We start from the raw sequence: 20,846 nt of genomic DNA, 5'->3' as shown, positions 1-20,846 counted from the left end.
GCCGCGTGTGCTCGCCAGACAGACAGAGAGAGAGAGACAGAAAGCGAGAAATCACCCCCCAGGGGGGATGGTCACGCCGCAAACCTGCTCCTCCATTCTCCTCTAGGGATCTTGGGCACGCACACACATGCGCCCGGCATGAGTTTTAAGCCACCGGGTCCAGGACGCGAACCATGGTCTACTCCGTGGGAGTTCAGCAACATAGCCATTATGCTAACTGCTGGTTCCCGCAAATGCTTTCTTGAAGGGCTCTGGGTGGCTGCTCCCAGGGCTCTGTCTCCATCACAAATAGGAAGAACTAACCCTGGGGCCAGAAATCCAGGGTTGCCCCGCCTCCCCGCAGACCTCCCTGATATAAGAAAGAACACTATGGGCCCCAGGACACCCACCAGAACCTCAGGCCAGGACCCACCTCCAGAGGACAGAGGGCTCTCTCTCCCCTTGCCCTCTCCCCACAGCACAGGCCATCTGGGCCTGGACCCTGGGGTGCTGGGTCTGCTAGGGAAGGGGACACTCCCCCTGGTCAGCCTACCTCTGAGGCCTCAAAGCAATATCATTTTCTTCGGTGTGTTTTGGACTTCCAAAGGGCTTGTTTTCCCCAGATCAGATGGTTGGGATGTTTCTGCTTCTCATCCAAGGCTTCCAAGATGGAGTCTTTCCTGGCATAAAAGGAGGCCTCTGGAAAGAGGGCTCAGAGCCTCAGAGTCCTGCAGGAGGGAGGGGAGGACAAGAATATGCAGCGGGCTTGGGTTTCCTAGTGCACTCCCAGAAAGCCCCTGAGCAAGAGTAGAGCTCGTTGTTAAGCACTTTAAAGATACCTTTAAAATAACTGTAAAGTGGCCCATGGACTTGATGATTGTTAGTCTAGGTGAAAAGCCCTCAGAGGCAAGGGTGGTACTCAGTCTGCAGCTCTTTCCAGATCCCCTCCCTCCAGAGCCTCCCCTGCCCTAACCCCTCCTGTCTGTGACACGGGGACATCATGTTCTCGAATCGCAGACAAAGCTGCCAATGTCAGTGCTCATCGCTGGTCCTCTGAGCCATCCTCGAGTCACACGGGCCCCCGGCCCCCAGTGTCTCCACCCCACCTCACGCCCAGTGGCTCCTCCAGTCCTCCCTCTCTCAGGGTCTCAACCCTGTCTCTCCTTTAAAGGGCAAATGCCCTGAGAAGGGTGAGGCACGGACTCTCCCCTTAGTGGCCGCACTTGCCATCCTGTCCCTGCCACCATAGGGAGAGCGGCTGTGTCCCTCTCCATCCTCACAGCTGCTGTGGGAGCACAAGGCAGCTAGGGACTGCAGTCACCCAGTTAGCGGTGACAGCTGCAGGTGACTGCTGACCACTGACCTTTACCTCCCCTGGCTGCCCAGACCTAAGGAGGGCAGGAGCACGGAGTCCAGCACTGCCCACAAGAAGCAAGAAGCCGGGGTGGAAGAGGAGTGCCCACGTGTACTGAGCACCAACTGTCCACACAGCACCAGGAGACTGGCACGCACATCAGGTGTGGCAGCCACCTGTGGTTGAGGAAGTGGATGGAGTGTCCCCTCACCCAGTGCACAGGACCATCAGAGGGCCCCAGCCCACTGAGGTGGCATGGTGCCTCCCCCAGCCTTCAGTCCTGCTTTCCAAATACTGTCATCAGAGCAAAGCCACAGGGCCCAGACCAGTGTCCCTCGGCCCCACGGCTGGCATAAAGGCAGATAGGAGGGGCTCTGGAAGGAAATGTACCTCAAGTCCCTCCTCCCTCCCGAAACTCCTCTGCGTGTGAAAGCTGCCCTTGTGTGCCCCGGCCCAGCCTGGGCAGGGCTGAGAGCTAAGGGCGGCTCTGGGATGCAAAATCAAGGGCAGCCACTAGAATCAATATTCCCTGAACTCCAGAGTCACTCGCTTTCTCATTCCACTCGCTCTTGAAAGCCACCACTGACATCAGTTTGCAGGGGGAATCGGGAGGAAGCTGAGGGTCCAGAGGTGCAGTGCGGGACTCCAAACCGACCAGGCAGGAAGTGGTTAATGAGGGTGCGGTAGGCTGGAGAGCAGCCCCCAGTGGGACCTGTGGATGTCACCTTACAGGACAAAAGGGACTCTGCACATAAAATGACATTAAGAATCTTGAGGGAGGTCCACAGCACCTTTATGAGAGGGAAGCAGAAAGTCATTTACTACAGAGGAGGAGACAATGTGATGATGAAAGCCTGGACTGAGGCCAGGAAGAGCCACTGCATGGACACCGGTTCCCTCTGTGCTTCCAGAGGGGGCCAGCCTTGCTGCACCCTGACGTTAGCCATTAGCCAGTGAAACTGATCTCCGGCTTCGGGCTCCACAACTGTAAGGAAATAAACGGGGCTTTTCGGGGGCTTTGTTTTGCACTTACATAAACACATTTATTTCAGGCATTCTTTCATAAATGAGTGTAAGTGGTGTCGTTTTAAGCCTCCGAGTGTGCGGTCATTTATTACTGCAGCAACAGGAAATGGAGCCGGCGGGATGATACCCCGCGTTCTGACTTCCGGTGGACCCTGCGCGGCTCTGCTGCTGGGAGCCGCCCTCTGTTCTGACACCTTTACGGGCTCAAGACTCAGACTCTGGAAGTCAGGAACTTCCCTGGGCATCAGGACAACCCCAGGACCCGGGTGTAACAGGTGTCCAGGAAGTCGGGCTCGCCTTCCCCTGCCCAAGAACAGAGACGATGCTTTCCTTTAGCTCTTGGTGCCTCGAAAAAGGGGCCTGGCTGAGCCAGCGCGGGCTTCGGTGTCTTCTCTTCCCTCTCCCCTCCCCACCCCCACTGTTGGGGGAGAAGTCAGGTGGAAGGTAGAGGGTTCACAAACACAAGTCAGGGCTCAGAGGCAGCTTGCTAGCGCCATGGCCATGGCGCAGGGATTCACCCTCCTCTACCCTATGCACTCCTGTTAAATGGGACATTGACAGCCCCCTTCAGGGTTGTCCTGGGATGTGGTGAGTTACACAAGTGCAGACCCTGTCACTCGCCAGCCCTCACTGGATGGGTTACTGAGCTCTCCGAATTCCTCCCTCTTCTATAAACCATCAATCAAGCCTTTACCTGGCAGGGCCAACCCAGGGCAGAGGCCTTGCCCCTCCCTCCTCAGTCGAGATGTCTCCCTACAAGGGACAGTCCACTGGGAATCTTGGAAGACAAAGCCTACAGAGCCAGGAGGGCCAGGTTATAAAGGACCTGGAATGCCATGCTTCTCTCATTCTCTCTGCAATACCTACCACATGCCCACTAAATGTCTGGCACTATACTAGGTCCTGGGGGTGTAATGGTGTCCACAAAGGGACAAGGTCCCTGTCTTCATGAAGTGGTCTGGCTGCTGTGAGCCAGTCACAACAAAGTTGGGGAGACTTTTGACAGAGATGGAGGATGTTACTATCTGTGAACATCAGTCTGGCTTTTCTAGGGAGCTGCATCAGCGTGGAGAAGGCCAGAGATGGAGTCAAGGACCTATTGTGTAAATTCATGGCTGATGCGGAAGGAGCTGAGTTGAGGACCAACAGGAGTTTGAGTGCCTGCCTCTTGCCCTAGGCTGGTACTAGATTATGTCCATGTTCTCTGCACTCAGGCAGGTCTCAGAGTAAGCTCAGAAAAATAAATAAATAAATAAAAAATGACAGTTGATCCAACAGTGTTAGGGGACAATACAGGGAGAAAAGAATCAAGATGACTGAGGTTTGAAGCTGCCAAAAAATAGAGGGGCATTGAAAAAAATGTTCCTGGGGCCAGACCGTAGCCTAGTAGTTAGGGAAGCTGGATCCCACATGGCCAACCAGGTGGTTCAAGTCCTGCCTCCTGGGTACTATGTATGTGTATGCTAAAAACCCTGATAAGATGGAGAAATGGAGAATTGTGGCCTGACCATGGCCTGTTGGAGGAGCTTGCTTGCTCTCACTCACTCTCTCTCTCTCTCTGGCAAGTGCCCATACCCCCTCTGGTAATCGAAAGCAGAGAAGGGAAGGGAAGGGAAGGGAAGGGAAGGGAAGGGAAGGGAAGGGAAGGGAAGGGAAGGGAAAGGAAGGAATAAAGGAATAAAGGAGAAAAAAGAATAAGAAAGAAATGAACCTGTCAACAGGGGGCACTGCTGGAAGCCCAGGGTCTATACTTGGTTCTTTAAGACACCCAGCACAAGCATTCCAGCAAAGCCTCTTTGTGGTGATTATGGTGAAGTAGTGATTATGGTGAAGTAGGTGCCCAGAGTTGGAGTAGGGCAACCCTCAAACCTCAAGTAGGTTCAGAAGTGGGACCTGGAGATCCTCATACTCAGCTCTCTCAGAAAAATGCACATAGTGGTCTCTCTTGCTGCAAGTGCCCACTACGTTCCTTGTTCATCTCAAGGCTTCTATCACTGTCTTGGTTGCTAATTTGAGCATTAACCCCTTTATTGGTGAATAAAAACATGTGTGTTCCCCAGAAAATCAACTCCTTGGTAGTTCATAGAAGTTACATAACAAGGAGATTCTGTAGTTGTTAGAAAGGACTCTTTCAATTTTACTAGGATCACTAACAAATCTCAAACAGGCTTTAAAAGGGGAAAAGTCTTAAATTGGATTTAAAATAAAGTTCTTTGCTAACACTAATCAAAAGAAAATGGGAGTAGATAAATTAATTTCAAACAGAGCAAGGAGAGTAATCAAGAATAAAAAGGGGTATTACATAATGACAAAGGAGTCCAAGAAGATACAACAATCCTTAACATATATGCTCTTAATAACAGAGCCTATCAATCTGTAAGACCCCCAAATGATAGAAACCCAAGGAGAATAGATAAATTCACTGTTATATTGAAGACTTTACCATACCTTCATCAGACATGGATAGATAGATCCATAAGGCAGAATCAGTAAGGACATAGTTGAACTCAACAGCTGCATATAATTGAGAGCCATAGCTTACTCACCTGAAAAGATCAGATTATATACTCTACTCAAACTTACATAAAACACGTACCAAGATAGATCAAATCGTGTGCCATAAAACATATCTTAACAAATTTAAAAGAGTAGAAGTCATACAATGTCTGGTCTCAGACCACAAGATAGAGATCAATAACAGAGAAATAGTTGGAAAACACAAAAATACTGGGAGATTAAACTATAGTTTTTCTAAATCATGAATGACCAAAGGAAGAAATCTCAAAAGAATTAAAAATGATTTTAAACTAAAGGAAAATAAAACCATGACTATCAAAATTTGTGGGGTGCAGAAAAAGTAGTATACTTTGAAGAAAATTTATAGAATTTATTGCATAGATTAGAAAAAAAAGGAAGATGTAAAAGCAATCATTCAAGCTTCCACCTTATGACAGTAGGAAAGAAGAGCAATTTAAAGCAAGCCAAGGAAAATAAGTAATAAAAATTAGAGCAGAAGTCAATTAAATTGAAAACAAGAAATCAAAAGAGGATATCAATTAAACCAAAAGCTGCTCCTTTGAAATGATCAATAAAATCAATATGCCTCTAGCCAGGCTAATTAAAAATAAAAAAGAGAGAAGATATAAATTGCTAATATAAGAAATAAAAGAGAAAACACTACAGAATGGACATTAAAAAAATTAATGGAATACTATGAATAGCTGCATGTCCACAAATTTTATAAATGAGATGAAATTGATCAATTCATTGAAAGACATTATTTTAAAAGTCACACAAGAAAAACAGATAATCTGAGTATCTATCTGTTAAATAAGTTGAATCAATCACTAATAACTTTCCAGAACAGAAAGAACCAGGTCCAGATGTGTTCTCTAGTGAATCGCCAAACATTTAAGAAATTATATTAATTCTCTACAATCTTTTCCATAATATAGAAGAGAGAATACCTCCAAACTCATTTCATGAGATTAGTAACACCCTAATACCCAAACCAGACAAATACATTACAAGAAAAGAAAACTACAGGCCAATATCTCTCATGAACATAGATGACTAGATATAATTGAACCCAACAATGTATACAAAGAAGTATATGCCACAACAAAGTGGAATTTATCCCTGGTGTCCAAGACTGGTTCAACTTTCGAAAATCATTTAATGTAATCCATCACATCAACATGCTAAAGAAGAAACATTTTATCAATAGATATAGAGAAAACATTTGACAAAAATCTAACACTCATTGGGGACCAGCAGTTAGTGTAATGGCTATGTCACTGAACTCCCTTGTAGCCGACCGCAGTTCGAGTCCCGGACCCATTGGCTTAAACTCATGCCAGGTGCGTGTGCGTGCGTCCCCAAGATCCCGAGAGGAGAATGGAGGAGAAGGGATTGTGACGTAGCCACCCCTCCTAGGGGCGGGGAGTGATTTCTCACTTTCTGTCTCTGCCTTTCTGGTGAGCGCACATGCCCTATAGCAAAAACCTCTCAAAAAAAGAAAAATTCTAACACTCATTAATGACAGAAACTCCTATAAGAATAAAAGGGAATTTTTCACCTTGATAAAGAACATCTACAAAACAACAACAAAATAAAAAATCTAACTGCTAGTATCATACTTAATGGTGAGAAATTAGAAGTATTCCTGCTAAGAATCAAGACAAGACAAGTATGTCCATGTCATCACTCCTATTTAACATAATACTGGAAGTCCTGGCTAATGCAATCAGACAAGAAAAGGAAATAAAATGTATGAAGATTGGGAAGGAAAATGTAAAGCTTCCTTTGTTCACAGAAGGCATAACTGTCTATGTAGAAAATCCAAAGAACTCAACTTTACTATATAATGAACCTTTATAGTAAGGTTGCATGATGCTACATTAACATGCAAAGGTCAATTGCTTGCCTCTATACCAACAATGAATAAATGGAATATGAAATTTAAAATACCTTATACTTATATTTGTACCCCCAAATAAAACAGATATAAATCTAACAAAATACATATAATATCTATATGAGGAAAACTTGAATACTCCAAGGAAAGCTATCAAAGACCAAATAAAAAGTAAATAAATGGAGAAATTGTTTATGTTAATGGATAGAAAGACTCACCATTGTCAAGATGTCAATTTCCCTGACTTAATCTATAGATTCAATGCAATCCCAGTCAAAATCCCAGCAAGTTATTCTGTGGAAATCAACAGACTGATTCTAAAGTTTATATGGTGAGGCAAAAGACCCAGTATAGCCAACTCAATATTGAAGAACAAAATTCGACACTCAACTTATCAGATTTCAAGACTTACTATAAAGCTACAATAATTAAGAAAATATGTTATTAGTGAAAGAATAGACAAATACATCAATGAACACAATAGAGAGCCAAAAAGAGACTCACACAAACTAGTCAACTGCCCTTTGACAAAACAGAAAAGGCATACAATGAAGCAAAGACAGTCTTTTCAACAAATGATGCAGCAACAACTAGATATTCACATGCAGAAAAACTAAAATATTAATTCTAAATGTAAAAGACAAAACTGTAAAATTCCTAGATGATAATATAAGAGAAAATATATTTGTGCACCAAATGCACAACCCATGAAAGAAATGATTTATAAGCTGAACTTCAATAAAATTTAAAAATTTCTGCTCTAAGAAAGACAATGTCAAGAAACTAAGAAGACAAGTCACAGAATGGGGAAAAGGTAAACGCAAATGACACATCTGATAAAGGACTGTTGTTCAAAATATACAACAAACTCTTCAAAGCCAGCTAGTGGCATGGTGGTGAAGGCAGCTGGATCCCACAGGGTCAACTGCGTGGCTCAGTGTCCCAGACCTGGTGGCTTGAGAAACATACCAAGTGCATGTGCATGTGTGCCCACAATTCTGAAAAGAGAGATGGAGGAGAAATGATTGTGCCATGACCATTCTCTGTGGAGGGTACTTTCTCACTTTCCTTCTGTCTCTCTCCAGGTGGTACACGCACCCTATAGCAAATTAAATAAAGAAATAAAGAATTCTTAAAAGTCAATGATGAAAAGAGGAATTACCTTATTTTAAAATGAGCAAAGATCTGAACAGACATCTCATCAAAGAAGATATATAGATGGCAAGTAAGCGAATGTTTAACATCATATGTCATTAAGGAACTGCAGATTAAAACAATGAGCTCAGAATGGTAGAAATCCAAACACTGACGGCACCAAATTCTGGCAGGGATATGGAGTAATGAGGGCTCTCATTCATTCCTGTGGGAGTACAAAATGGTACAGCCACTTGGGAAGAGTTTGGCAGTTTCTCATAAAACTAGGGAGTTGAAAGGTGGCACAGCGGTAAAACGCGAGACTCTTCAAATCTGACCCACATGGGAGTGCTTTAGGGTTTGCACCCAGACACCTCTGTGAATATCCTAGATGTGGCCCATTTATCCGGGACTGTTTAAGGCAGAGGCTGCACGGCAGCTTCAAGACTGTTGGGGGCTACTATCTCTCTATCTCTATCTCTGTCTGTCTGACTCATGAATAAATAAATAAAAATAAAGCTATGAATAAATATACTCTCACCATACAATCCAGCAATTGTGCTCTTTAGTATTTATCCAAATTAATTGACACAAAACCCTGCACATAGATTTAGATTCATAACTGCAGAAACTTAGGAGTAACCAAGATGTCCTTCAGTAGTTGAGTGGATTTAAAAAAACAAACAAACAAAAAAAAAACTCTAATAAATCCAGACAATGGAATAATAGAGTAAAAATAAATAAATAAATAAATAAACAAATGAGCTATGAAGCCAGGAAAAGACACAGAGGATCTTTAATCGTGTATTACTAAATGAAAGAAGCAAATCTGAAAAGGCTACATGTTGAATGATTCTAACTATATCACATTCTGGGAAAGGTAAACTATGAAGACAGTAAAAAGATTGGAGGTTGCCTGGAGTTAGCAGAAGGGATTGGTGAATTAGAGCACAAGGAATTTCTCTTTTTCTTTACATTTTTAAATCTTTTTTTTTATGCTATAGGGCAAGTTCATGTGCATGCATAAGAGAGAGGGAGACAGAGAGAGAGAGAAACCCCTCAATGGGGCCTGATCACATTATAATCCTGTTTTCATCCAAGTTTCCATCTCATCAGGATCCTCGGCATGCCCACGTGTGCCTGGTATATTTTCCAAGGTGCTGGGGCTGGGACACGAACCCTGTCCAGCCATGTGGTATCCAGCTTCCTTAACTGCTATGCTATAGGACTAGCCCCACCCAGGAATTTTAGAGCAGTGAAACTATTCTGGGTGATACTACAATGGTGAACAGTTCCCATACCCACAGAATGTATAACATCAGGGTTGAACCCTAATGTCAACTATGGACTTTGGGCCACTATGATACGTCAATACAGGCTGCCTGGAACTAATGTGCCACTCTGGTTGGGGAGGCAATACTGGTGGAGGTTTTGCAGACACAGAAGAACACTGTGTACTTTCTTTTGCTGTGAACTATAGATGCTCTAAAAAAGAAAACTTATCAAAAAAAAATGTGAGAGGCAATTTCACAGTCAGTGGATTGACAAGAATTAAGAAATTGAATCAATAATTGGTAAGAATATGAAGTTAATTGGAATGCTTATACATTACTGGAGGGAACATAAATTAGTACACCCATTTTGTAAAATAGCTTGACTAGAAAAGTCGACCATGACCCAAAAATAACCCAACAGTACCATTATTGTGCTTACACTAGAAGAACTCTTAAACACATCTTTTTAAAAACAGACATAAGTGGGACCAGCTGTTGGCATAATGGTTATGTCACTGGACTCCCATGTAGTGAACTATGGTTCGAGTCCTGGACCCGGTGGCTTGAACTCATGCCAGGCATGTGTGCATGTGTGCCCAAGATCCCAAGAGGAGCATGGAGGAGAAGGGATTGTGGCATGGCCATCCCCCCTTGGAGGGGACTTCCTGCTTTCTCTCTCTCTGTCTCTCTCTGTCTTTCTGGCGAGCACACACACCCTATAGCAAAAAACTCTCAAAAAAAACCCAAAGATATAACAACAACCACAAAAAACAGATGTAAGAGGCCCGGCAGGTGGTATAGTAGTTAGGGTAGGGTGCTGGACTACCATGTGACAAACTGCAATTCGAGTCCGGGACCTGGAGACTTGAAACTCATGCTGGGTTTGTGTGCGTATGTGTGTGTGTGTGTGTGTGTGTGTGTGTGTGTGTGTGTGTATGTGTGTGTGTGTGCCTGAAATCGTGAGAGGAGAATGAAGGAGAGGGAATTGTAGCATAGCCATCTCCCCTGGGGGGGGGGGGCGTGATTTCTCACTAACTGTCTCTCTGGCAAGTTCATAGAAGTTCTATAGCAATAATCTTTCAAATTAAAAATATACGTGAGACTATTCATTGCAGCATTATTTGCAACAGCAAAAATTTTACAATGGTTCAATGAATAAAACTAATTGTATACAAAATAAAAATACATTTGGGGATAAGACTTGTTCGTAAGTGGTATTCTCAACCTTCTCTTCCTCAAGAATATTTGACTTTGTCTACCATCAAAGCCTCTTTCTCAGAGCTGCCATGGTCTGCTGTTTAGTTTGGACATGGAACAAAGGCTCTTGATGAGGGGTGAGTGGGCGTTGAACTTTAGCCATGCTCTGCTGCCCGTGCCATGCACCTGACGAAGAGCTGGGTGAGCCCAGAGAACGGGAGCACCTTTCACTTCATACAATGATGCAGTCTTTTCCCCAGACAGGTCTGCCCAGTGGGAAGCATCTTGCAAGTTCATCTACTCAGACAGAGCACCATTTTCTAATTCACACACAGGGGACGTTTTAGGCTAGTGGGCGCCCTGCCCTATCCACCAGCCAAGCCCTCCAGGCCAGCACTGTTTCGTCATACCCAGCAGGTACCCAGGCTTTGTAAGTGCAGCAGGAAAGCGGGGAAAGAGGCAGGAGGAGGACAGTGGGTTCCGTGTCTTTCTTCTGTCAGGAAAGTTCAGATAAGGGACAGGGGGAGTGAAAGAAGACGGCAAAGGACCGTCATGGCTCAGATGCACTTCATGATAGAGAGGAGTTAGGGATGAGTAAGGGAACAAGGACATCCCCAGGGGCGGGGATCCCGGGAGTACCCTGCGCTTCACAGAGTGAGAAGACCCTGAGCAAATGAAGGGAGAACCACAGGAGGGGAAGGGGGGTTAAGAAGAACTGCTGAGGATTATGAATTGGATAAACTTGATTGTAAAGCTTCACATTTCTTTTTAAAAACAGCCGTATGGAGGTTTAATTGAAATACAAAGAGTATTTATTTTCTATAGGGCACATACACTCACCAGGGACAGGCAGACAGAGACATTCCCCCCTTCTCCTCCTGGGATTTTAGGCATGTAGTCACCTGTGCCTGGCATATTTTTCCATCCAGCAGGTCTGGGGCTCAGATCACGTAGTGGCCATGTGGGATTCTTCACCTCCACGCCATCTGCTGGCCCAGGAGCTTACTTGGAAGTATAAAATATCATTAGTTTTGTCATATGGCTGTGTCCATGAAACCACCACCAACAAATTACAAATACAGCCCTCACTCCCCGGTGCCCCTTTCCAGTTGAACCTCTCCTCCTCTCCCCTCCCCTCCCCTCCCCTCCTCTCCCCCTTGGCCAGCCACCACAGGCAGACACTTACCTATCGGGTAGTTTGCATTCTCTAATGTTGCATGAATCAGACGAAATGCATCTTCTTTCCTGTCTGGCTTCTCTCACTCAGCAGAGTCATGTTGGGGTTAACCTGTGTGCTGTGCACCTCAACACCGGGCTCCTCTCATCACTAAGTGGTATGGTGGCATTCCTTCGTCGGATACACACGGTTCGCCAGCCAGTCACCTGCTCGTGGACGGGCTGTCCTGATTTCTGGCTGTTTCAAACAAAGCTGCCGCCCTAGTCCAGTACACATCTCCATTGGACGCGTGTTTTCTGTCCTCTTGGGCAACTACCTAGGAGTGGGATTGTCAGTCAGGACAGTCACAGCTTAACTTCTTAAAAAAATGTCCATTTAGGATTTTTCAAAGTAATTGTATCATTTTACATCCCACCAGCACTCGTTACTACTGAGTTGAACTTAATCAACATTTAAAACTTATGCTCTATGGGGATAGCAGAAGACATGGTGGTTAAGGCACTGGACTCCCACATGGCCAGCCACAGTTCAAGTCCCAGACCTGGAGGCTTGTTTTCTCACTTTCTTTCTCTCTCCCTCTCACACGTGACCCTTATAATATTTTTTTAAATAATAATAAATAAAATTAAATAAATACAATTTTTTAAAAATATACTCCAAAAGACATCATTAAGAAAAGGAAAAGGCAACCCACCAAGTGAGAAAATGTATTTGCAAAGCATGTATCTGAGAAAGAACATGAGGCTGAATGAAACCGTATTTCCCAAGAAGGTAGAAATGACTGATACAGGAAACATTTTAATAGGAGCTTTTGAGCCCAAGGGAATTTCAGATCAGGGAAATTTTAGACCCAGTAGCAGGTGAAGGGGGATTAGAACTTGACTTCTGGTAATAAACACATCTGAAGTGTTGAAGGGCTGAAGGGCTTGGGTAATTGTGTTCATGTTTTTAAATGAAGAGGATGTAGGTGGGGGGGGGCAGCTAGAGAAAGGTGAGTCTCAAAGTGCCAACTCTGGGCTCTGTGGAAGAACCTTCTAGCAGGCTGCCAGAGATAAACGAGACAAGTCACCTGGAGAGGTAGGAACTAGCCCTCACTGGAGGAGACAGACCAAAACCAAGGTGTGCACTGGAAATCCTCTTCTTGTCCTGAGCTTCTTGAAGACTCATCTGTATCAGGGGAAGGGTTCTAGAACTTTCTAAATGTGCCCCTATGGGTTTTTCATTCAGCAACAACAATAGGCTTGATCTCAAGTAAGAATTCCAGGGCATTAATCCAGCATGAGCGCTGACGCTTACCTTTGCCCCTCAAGGCGATGCTGTCTCCCCACCAGCCAGCCCCATCCCATCCCCACAGCGTCTCCTCAGTTAATGCCACTGGTCGATGGCACAGCAGTTCTGCAGCCTCACCATTTATAATCTTCTACCTCCCTCCCACTGATTGTTTTCTTTTTATGTCTCCTTCCTGGACATAACTTATTCTTTACTTTTAAATATTAACTTCCGCCAAAAAAGCGCTGACGCTTACCTTTGCCCCTCAAGGCGATGCTGTCTCCCCACCAGCCAGCCCCATCCCATCCCCACAGTGTCTCCTCAGTTAATGCCACTGGTCGATGGCACAGCAGTTCTGCAGCCTCACCATTTATAATCTTCTACCTCCCTCCCACTGATTGTTTTCTTTTTATGTCTCCTTCCTGGACATAACTTATTCTTTACTTTTAAATATTTGCTTCCGCCAAAAAAAAAAAAAAACTAGGACAGATTTATAAAGAACGATCCTGGAGAGGCGGGTGGATTAATTATTCAGCATCCTCTCCCTTTGTAACTATTTATTGTCTCATATGCATTTATATGGTACCTATCACTGCAGATCTCGCTCTGTGCTAGAGACATAATTTCCAGGGGCTGACTACTTGTCTAAGATGCATATATAGTATTGCAATACTATTTTATTTCTGACTGTAACAGCACGTGCCATTGTTGGGTAATTGTGTTCATGTTTTTAAATGTGAAAAATAATCAAATATAACTTGAAAGAGATTGTACAGTAATTCAAGGGGATATTAAACCACCAGGAAGTTAGTCGGCAAATAAATAGGCGTTTGTGGCTGTCAGGGTGAGCGATGGGGGCTGGCTGGCTGTGGAAGAAGGGGAGGAGGGGTGAGAGCAGAGACAAACAGCTGGGTACAGCTTCCATGCCTGTTGTGGGTTACTTGTGCCAGAAAAGGGCTCCCAGGGACCAAGAATAGAAGACCTAAAGTCACTGGCTCTCATCTGAGTCCCAGGAACAGAAAAAAGAGGGCCTTGCCCACTTGGGATGAGAAGAGAGGACTGATTGGCAAAGGCTACAGGGCTTCGTGGGTGCTTTTCTGGGTGATGACATGTCAGCTTCGAGGGTACCTGCTGGGGCAGAGAGGGACTAACATTTAGGAACATGCCAGACATATCCAGTGCCTTTGTAGTAATTGGCTCTGCTTTTTGACAAAAACACCACTGTGGAAAGATGGGTACTGCTATTCCATTTTACAGATGGGGAAGCTGGAACTCAGCATGGTTAAGCAAAGCCTGGGTGCTTTCCCTGACACCACTCAGCATCCCCCACCCCACCCTGCAGAACTAGCCAGCAAAGACACAGCCCAGCCTCCCAGGAGCTTAGAGACATTTCGGTGGGTTCTGCAAATTAATGTGCCCAGATTTTCAATCCTCATTTTGCTTGTTTGGGATGAGAGGCCACGCAGACAGGTAGGGTGAAGGAGGGAAGGTCTGGGGCTCCATCGACCCACTGCAGGGAGAAGAGTGGGGACCAGAACTGCTGGGCATTCAGCAGGGGTTCTAGACAGGCTGGAGGTGGAAGGACCACCGTGGAGGGCGTGGAGGACCTCTTTTCCTTTAATACCAGCCAAGAGCAACAGCACCTGTTAGAGTTTTCTAGATGGGATTTCGCATCTCGTAGCATGTGTGTGAGGTTCTGGGCAACTCCCCACTGACAGGGCCAAGGCCCCTCAGCCAGTGTCTGTGCTGCCCTGCTCTGATGGGCGCGGTGACCTTGCTCTGGGCAGGAAGTCGTGTGAGGACTATGCCTCCTCCTCTGCTTCCTCCTCGCTCTTCTTCATCATCACTGAGACTCTGAGGCTACCCCCGGGTTTGCGACTGGGTTTTGCATGGTAATTTGTAAGATCTCTGCCAATCCTGCCTCTTGCTACAAACGCACATAAAAATCTCTCATTTGGTGCCATGTAGCAGACAGCGATCATATTTCTCTTGGGCCAAAGGAGGGACTTCTCAGAGGCATATTGACGTAGGAGGGCATGTGGAACCAGGGCCGGGAGCAACACAGAGTTCTCAGAGATCTCTCCTTCTCTTGTTCACTCGCTCCTCTCTGCTTCCTTTTAGCTGTAGACCTGCCATCATTCTTCCAATGTATTTGGCAGAACACAGCCACCACCAACGGCTCCAGGTGTATTTCACTAGCCTGGCCCCCCAAGGAGAGCACGAAGAGATGCCCTATCTCAGTTCCAATATTTCATGAAAAAGGCCACAGAGTCTGACCCTGGGTTGAGAACCTGGTGGCCAGGGAGTGGGCTGATGTGACAGGAATATTGCCGTTTTCACCGAAAGCATTTGAACTGGGAGGACTTTTCCTAGAAAAGAGGTGCTGGTCTAAGAAGTTTTGCCCAGCAATTCATCTTCCATGAAGGTCAGGCCGTTTCTTCCCTTCCCTCCCTCCTCGCCAAGGCCTGCGTCTGCTCTGAAATGTCCTCTGCACAACTTCTCATCACTGCCAAGCCTTCCCCTCTGGGGGGGCTCAGCTCTGTCCCACCTCCTCCCAGAGGGCCTCCCTGGTCCTGGCAGCCGCCATGAGCTGCCTTTCTCTGTTCTCTTCTGCTGTGGGGCGCCTAGGCCATTCCCAGGGCACCTGTATTTCCATTTGCTGAACATTGCTGGGCATCTCCTGTGTGCAGCCACTGTGCTACAGTCCCGGGGGGAGGCTGCGAAGCGTAAAAGGGACCAAAACCCCCCAAGGAACCCACATGCTAGTCATGTCCACAAAGAGGCAGTAAACCCATAAATTGTGTCCCCTGTCTAGCCGCAACATCGTGTTCACTTTGAGGCCATTGAAGGGGGTGGGGGGGAACTGGCTGACTCTGGGTCATTAGAGTAGGAAATTATATATATAATCATTTACTCCCAAATACTAATGCATTTAACGAGGGCGAAACATAGTACTTAAAACCAAGTACCGTCCAGCTGCCGTTGTTTGCTCACTACACTCCTATATGCTGACTTCCTCTGTGCTCTTCCTAAACGGCAGGCCTCTGTGTACAGCTCAGGCCCACCTGTGGCTGAATCGCATTAGCTATTAATTGGCCGAAATGCTAACATTAAGTAATTCCCAGAGCATTGCCGGAGTCAATAGTTTCACATTTCGGTACGTGATTTGCATTAGGATCTGGCCAACGGGGTAAATGGAAATTTTCTTCATGCCTTTTGGAATAGAGTAAGACAATGTTAAGATGAGACCAGTGAAGGTTAGTGCTGCCTGGTTCTGAATTCTATTGAGGATGTGTGTCATGAACCAAGATGCTGCAGAATGCTGAGCTGAAATTTGGAATAACACAAAAATAAGCTGGGATCAAATTTGTGTCACTACCATTTATAAAATTAAGTATCTGTAAGAAACCTGGATAGAAAAGATGATAAAATAATAAATTCAGTCAGTACAAAAGATTAAAAATTGAGTATAGTTTAAATTGCCCTTGAAATCTCTTAAATCATCCTTAAAATATAATACGTATATTTGAATATGCCAATTTAAAATATATTCAACAACATCCTTTTCTCCTCCAACATTGGGAGAAATTTTCTTTAGCTTCACAGTAGATGAAGTGCATTTGGGTCCATGTTGTCTGAAAACACGTATGTCTCATGTCTGTCAATGTTAAGGTGCAGACACGTTTGACCCAGTGAGATGCTCGACCCCGAAAGGCCATTCCTCACCCTGGAGCATTGCTTTGGATGGCAAAGCTGGATTTTCCCCCTCCTTCCCTCTTACTCTGGTTAAATACACAAACATCAAACCAACACCAAAAGTTAAGAACGATGCCGCTCCAGCCGGGATTGGCCAACAGCAATTTCTCTGCCTGCCTCGCTAAGGCAGGCCCCAGATGATATGAGGAGCTGGATGACATCTAGACTGATCCGTAGGGCTGACTTCCCCCACCAGTTGCAGGTGGCCCAGACTGCTCCTGCCTCTCCGTGGTGTCTCAGAGTACAGGGAAACCTGCTCTCGGTGTGAGGATGGGCACATCGCGTGGCTGGGATGGAGACTCTGTTTCCACTGCACTTGTGATTTGCATCGTGCCCGGAGCACTGACATTCTGCTTAGGGAAACGGTGTTCTCCCAACCATAGCCAAGTTTCATTACCATGTTCCCGCTGTGGGCAAAAATCCTATTCTAGAAGCAAGCCCCTCTCAGACCAGTCAGTCACTGACCAACGGTTCAGCCACAGGGAAGGACATTAGAAAAGATCTGCATGTGGGCGGAAGCCTGTGAGTGCTGGATACAACAGCCCTAGAAAGGCCTTGGGACTCCTAAGGGCTGGCATGAGATAAGGCCGGGGGAGAGGCAGAGAGAGGGTAAAACGGGCCTGGCGCAGATGTTCCTCGCACTACAAGGCTCGGACCTCTGACTTCTGCCCATTCTGCCTCCGTTCTGGAAGCAGCCAGAATAGCTCAGCTCTGAGGGACATGGCCAAGGGAGAGGCCCTCTGAGCTCTGCGATCACCGGGAACCCCGTCCTGGTAACAGGCAACAGATTATCTCGTTAGAGCGTTCATGTGGGCCAGGCCCTGTGTAAGGCTTCCTTCCAGTTTTCCCGGAACAAATGTCAGGGCGCACGCAAGAAATACACTGGAATTCACTCCTATGGGGAGTGCTGTGACACTCCTGCCCCTTCAGCCTGTATTTCCGGGCTCCCTGCCAGCTGGCTTCTGCCCAGCTTCTACTCAAGGTTGTCCCTGTTATCTGTAACAGTAACTTCCCCAAACACGGTGACTTGACACGGCAACAGCGGCATTGCTAGCTCTCTAGTCCATTCTGTGGGTCAGGAATCTGGGCATGCATACTTTAACTCGTCTGCTCCACAGTTTTAACTGGATCACACGGTGGGATTTAGCCGACCCTACTTACTACTAGACAGTCCAGGATGGCTTCACTCACATATCGGTGCCATGACAGGGACAGCTGGATGCTGGGCACAGCTGAACGCGTCTTCCTCTCGATGCAGTGTCAGGGGCTCTCCAAGTAGCTCTCCGGTCTATGCAGCAGTTCAGGACTCCAAGAGACCAGGCAGAATCCACCAGATTCCTTAGAAAGGCCGGACCCAGAACTGCCCTAGGCTTCTGTCCCTGTACCTTTTGGTCGAAATAGTCACAGGCAACCCAGATGCAAGAGAAGGGGATGGAGACCCAGTCTCTGAATTTGCCACTGTCTTACTTCACACGGAGGCACTGCGGGATATTGGAGGGTGGGCGGAAGGAAGAAGGTAGGCCCCCTCGCGCTCTGCCTGGAGTGGCAGGTGGGCAGCAGCTGCATTTCTGTCATGTCTCTGCACTCTCCAGCTTCCTCTAGGAGACTCCAGTCCCTGGTTCAGGAGATGCCACCCCAGGGTGGCATCAGAGCTGGGCCAAATCGTCCTGTCCTGAGTCACTTGTCCTCTGCTAAGAAGTCAGCCGTCCCAAGCACAAGGCCACTCAGGGCTGGCTACTCTCTGCTCTCCTGCCCCATCCAGGAGGCTACCTGGCCCCAGAACCCCAGGTTCCTGAGCACATAATGTAGCAATTTTCCCTCGAGGTTTTCACAGCTCTCTTGAGACCATGAGAAAACTAAGGTGCTTCTCAAAAGACTTGATCCGATTTGCATGCGAGTCACTCCACTTTCTCCTGGATTTCCTCTTAACCCCTTTGAGCTCCAAAGATTAGAGGGACCCTAGGGCACCTGCTCACTGTCCACTCCGGCCTCCTCCCCCAGGCACGCAGGCCCATTTCCTCCTCACCGTGACCCACTAGGGGAAAGGAGGATGAAGAAAGGTATAAAGAAATACGCTTATCTCAGATATCTCTAGCCCAAGAGAACATAGAATATTCCAGACTTGAAGTTACCCTGGATTCTAAGCTAGGGTCTAAGAAAACTGAGACCTAGCCGCTTTTCAAACCCTCAATCTATGAGTATGAACTACAGATATCTTTGTAGCCTTCAGAACTTCTAGCACAGTTCAAAACTGTCAGCTGTAAAACCATGTTTCCTAAATTCAATCATGTTTCTCATCGATTTCCATTTTGAAATTGGAAGTCTTTGCCCTCAAGATACAATAAAAACCACACCAAAGAAAATGGAAACTTTTTCCCCTTACTACTTAAAGGAGAATGATTTTTACACCACGCACGCATTTGCCTGCTTAAAGGCTATCAGTGCAGTGGCAGCTGGGGTTCAGAGCTCAGCACTTTTGATTTATGGTTGCTGTAAGAAGCCCAGCTAATGCGATTTGTTTTGCATGCCTCCCCAACTAGCTGGGTGGCAGTCAACAGCCAGCGTGACGGGAGATGGGACCTCAGGCCCCAGGCTCTCACCTCTGCTCCAATGTTCCATCCCACACGGAAATGGATCCCAACCCTCCCTTGGTGTCTGCCTCTAAACTAGAGAGGCCAGAGAGAGAAGAGGGTGATGAAGATCTTCTCCTGCTCCCTCCTCAAATGGCCCCAGAGTCCCACTGAGACAGAGCTCTGTGCTTCTGACCAGCCAGTCCCCAATGTTTCTAGCCTCAGTGAACTGCCTACCCTCAGCCTGGTACCCAAACCAGAGACCTGAGAGTCAGCCTGGCCATCTCCCCTCCTCTGCCCATAGCCATCAGTGAACGAGCCTCGACAATCCTACTGTCTAAGCGTCTGCAGTCTTCCTCCCTCCTCCCAGTGCCATGGCCCCTTCAGCATCAGCAGCTCTTCTACAAATCTCGGACCTGCTTCCCAGCTGGCCTGCACGTTCCCTCTCTCCTCCTCCTCCAGTCCTTTTTCTGCACTGTCCTTCAGGCCCATCTCCACTCTCCTCCAATCCTGTCTACACCCTCCAGGCAGAGTCATTTTCCCACAACACAAATGTGACGATGCCTCCTCTTCCCATGGTGCCCCATCACCCTCATAGGATCCGGTAAGGATCATGTCTGCAGTGTTAGCCAGGCCTCACCAAGACCTTGCGATATGCCCCTGCCCACTGTCCAGCCTCCGCCTGTGACTCCCCCATGGCATGTCCTGGCCATGATGACCAATGGGCTCCTTTTTGGAGCCCATCCTCTTACACATCCTGCCCCCTGCATCAGGATAGCATTTCTCCCTTCCTTTTTTTGGCCCATGTGCCTTCCCCTAAGGAGCCTTCCCTAACCTCCCAAGACAGCCTTGGTTCCCCTCCTCCACTCTCACAGTACCATCGTGGCCTGAGCGAGTGTTTGTGTCCCCACTGTACTACGACACCTTGAGGGCAGATTCCGGGTCTCATTCATTTCTATATCCCTGGAATCTCATATCCTCTACCATTCTTTTATTCAAAACTATCTACTGATCATCTGCGGTATGCTAAACACTGTGGTTTTCAGAATAGGGAGGAAGCAAACCAAAAAGAAAACTAAACGAAGATATAAAATATGACATCTGGTGGTGGAAAACACTCTGAAGAAAATGAAAGCAGTGTCCAGAGAGTGTGGCGGGGCTCTCCTGTTTAGATAAGGTGGTACAAGGAGGTCTCCGTAAGGAGGTGGCCCCTGAGCACTTCGTAGGTCCTCAGTGAAATTTAGTTGACTCATGAGCTCCGTGAATCGCTGAGTGAAAGCCTCTAGCCCATTTTTCTAGACGTCTTGCCTTACAGTTAATTTTGTTCCAGGTCGTAGGCATGAGGCTTGAGAGACCTGAGTGGGAGTTTTAATTAACCTAATATACAGCAGAGGGAATGGAAGCCCCAAACCCCAGAAGCTTCCTCTGCAAAAGGTCCAGGGCTTGGATAATAAAATGGTGCTTTCATTCTCATTAATGGGACAATTGATTTAAGGACCAGACCCGGTGGATTATTGACCAGTGTTAATCATTGGAAAAGGCCAAGTTAATGAATCTAACTGCCATGAGACCCCTGTGGGAGTTGGATACAATAACCTGGTTCTCTTTCAGTTCAGCACATGGATTTACTTGGAGAAATCTAGATTTTTCTAAAAAAAAAAAAAAAAAAAAAAAAAACAATTAAACCTTTTTC

General features: G+C 46.5%; 1 protein-coding gene and 1 long non-coding RNA gene across 3 annotated transcripts in view; one reads left to right on the top strand and one right to left on the bottom strand.

Moving 5' to 3' along the window:
- LOC102498877 (uncharacterized) overlaps nucleotides 1–2,443 on the bottom strand; it is a 3,040-nt gene extending 597 nt beyond the window's left edge. The window contains exons 1-2 of the long non-coding RNA XR_334542.1: nucleotides 2,367–2,443; nucleotides 533–707 (exon numbers count right to left, since the gene is read on the bottom strand). This is a non-coding gene — a long non-coding RNA (uncharacterized LOC102498877). The remainder of the gene's footprint in view (nucleotides 1–532; nucleotides 708–2,366) is intronic.
- The window catches only part of KCNIP1 (potassium voltage-gated channel interacting protein 1), a 367,558-nt gene that overhangs the window by 273,496 nt on the left and 73,216 nt on the right, over nucleotides 1–20,846 (top strand). The window lies entirely within an intron of this gene.

This window comes from Tupaia chinensis, unplaced genomic scaffold (assembly GCF_000334495.1).
Source record: "Tupaia chinensis unplaced genomic scaffold, TupChi_1.0 Scaffold000234_1, whole genome shotgun sequence".
In the NCBI taxonomy this organism is placed as follows: domain Eukaryota; kingdom Metazoa; phylum Chordata; class Mammalia; order Scandentia; family Tupaiidae; genus Tupaia; species Tupaia belangeri.
Note: the sequence above shows the minus strand (reverse complement) of the source record. Positions and strands in the feature narration are given on the sequence as shown.